General features: G+C 43.8%; 1 long non-coding RNA gene across 1 annotated transcript; it reads right to left on the bottom strand.

The window, feature by feature from the left end:
• Positions 1–217: 217 nt before the first annotated feature.
• Positions 218–2,404, bottom strand: LOC132235838 (uncharacterized). The gene is made up of 2 exons (XR_009453106.1): positions 1,571–2,404; positions 218–1,327 (listed from the first exon to the last, which is right to left on the bottom strand). It is a non-coding gene; the product is annotated as an uncharacterized LOC132235838 (long non-coding RNA).

The raw sequence follows: 2,404 nt of genomic DNA, 5'->3' as shown, positions 1-2,404 counted from the left end.
GTATTGTCAGAGCTACAGCTTATTGGCCTTGGAGTCCTCTCAGTGCCTGGCATATTGCCTTGTGTACAGTAGGTGCTGAATAAGTGTTTACTGAGTGAGTGTGAATTAAGAAGTTGTGGAAGACAGAGAAAGAGGTGGTGTAGGGTGGGGCAGCATACATTTTATCTGAGGTGCATGAGTTTAAAGGAAGCTCAGACAAAACTCCCAGACCAGTTGCAAATTTTAAAAATATTTTTATTGATTTTTAGAGAGAGAAAGAAACATCGATGTGAAAGTGAAACATCAAACAGCTGCTTTGCTGCACACCCTCCACCCACGATCAAGCCAGAAACCCAGGCATATGGCCTGACCAGGAATCGAACCAGCAACCTTTGATGCACAGGACGAACCCCAACCAACTGAGCCATACCGGCCAGGGCCCAGTTGCAAATTTGACCATGACTTTATCCAATAGCATCATACTCTTTTGGGTTGAAAATTACCTAAAGACTATGTGTTAGCCAGGCTATGTGTTAGTCTTTTGGTTGCAAGCAACAAAAATTGAAGCTAGTTGACTAAAGCAGAAAATAAATTTTTTTTAAAGAGTAGTGGGAGCTCAAAGAATCAATGAAAAGGCTAGAGAGTCAGGCTAGAAATACAGGCAGGCACCAAGGGAGGCTGGGTGGCCAGACCCACAGCGGAAACCATGCCATGAGATACTACTGCTGGACACTAGCAATGCCCTGGGAACTGGGTGCCATAGCTGACCCAGCTGCTGTCACTACTACAAGATACTGGATGTCACTGCTACCAGCATAAATTTTACACATTGCCTGCTTTTCTCGACTCCTATCTCCAGCATCACAATCCAGGAGGGATTGGCTCACCAGTCATGCGTGAGTCCCAGTCAGTCAGTGATCATGAAAAACTGATACCAGGGTCCTGCCTCACACAGTGGCCTATTCCTCAAACTTCTAAAGGAAATTTGGGGGCTGGGCAACCAGAAATATGACAAATGCCCACTATGCAGTCATCTATTTACAGAAAAGGCTAATATGCTAAGTGTCCTTCCCACTTTCTGACCGGTCACTATGATGCACACTGACCACCAGGGGGTCAGACACTCAACACAGGAGCTGCCGTGACACACACTTGCCATTTACAGAGAAACAGCAGTACGGACCTGGCCAACAAAGCAACACTGGGCATCCCCAAAGCAACACTGGGCACCACCCCAGAGCAACAGCCCACCAAATCACAGCCAACACTGCTGAGACCCCATGGCCAGCCCAGAAACGTTCGCTGTGGGCACCGGGTAATGATGTCACGTAGCAATGTCTGGCTTCTTCTCCCTAGCACAGTGATGACGAACCTTTTGAGCTCGGCGTGTGAGCATTTTGAAAAACCCTAACTTAACTCTGGTGCCATGTCACATATAGAAATTTTTTGATATTTGCAACCATAGTAAAACAAAGACTTATATTTTTGATATTTACTTTATATATTTAAATGCCATTTAACAAAGAAAAATCAACCAAAAAAATGAGTTCGCGTGTCACCTCTGACACGCGTGTCATAGGTTCACCATCACTGCCCTAGCAGTTTCTTCAGCCCAGGGACACGACTTGCTTTATAGCAGGTGCAAACACTTTACACTGTAACCAAATGTCTGTGAAGCGTTTTCCCATGCTTCATCTCATATGATCCTCACAGAAGTCCTGGAGTAGGTAGATAGGAGACTCAGTGGAATCCTATTTTCTTTTCATTAGCTGGAAAATGGAGATATAGAAAGCTTAGAAACTTGACCGGACTGAAAAGAAGAAATGGTGGACCTTGAAAATGATTTCCGGTTTCCTCACTGTGCAGAATATAGTCAAACACTGCTGCAGTTAAATATTTTACCCTTTGTTCTCCCTGTGTGATCTACAATAATAATCTGCTTCATGTTGATATTTACTGCTGTGTTGCTGACAATTACCTGAAAGAGAAGTTGGGGTGTTTTACTGGGCTGGAAAAAGTTTAGGTAAATCAGAAAGCAGGTCTAATAAGCAAGTTTATTCTATATATATAAAAAGTTAAGATGACTCGACCATGTGCGATACATATAAAGCTCTTGCTGGCACCAACTGCATATGTCTATTTCCATCTGTCATTGTCGATCGTGAATTTGGTTGACATTTCTATTATAGAGAAAGGGTGAATACAGTGGGGCCTTGACTTACGAGTTTAATTCGTTCCGTGACGGAGCTCGTAACTCAAATTACTCGTATGTCAAATCATAAAGTGAATGAGTGAGACACGTGATGCTGGGCTGATGTTGTGGCATTCACCGTGACATTCGCTGCGCCAACCAGTGGTGGGGTATCCGAAGCTGGCTCATAATCCAAATTTTAGCTCGCAACTCAAAGCAAAAAATCTGCTGAGA

The sequence above is a fragment of the Myotis daubentonii genome, chromosome 5 (genome assembly GCF_963259705.1).
Source record: "Myotis daubentonii chromosome 5, mMyoDau2.1, whole genome shotgun sequence".
Taxonomy (NCBI): Eukaryota; Metazoa; Chordata; class Mammalia; order Chiroptera; family Vespertilionidae; genus Myotis; species Myotis daubentonii.
This window is presented reverse-complemented; position numbering and strand designations above follow the sequence as displayed.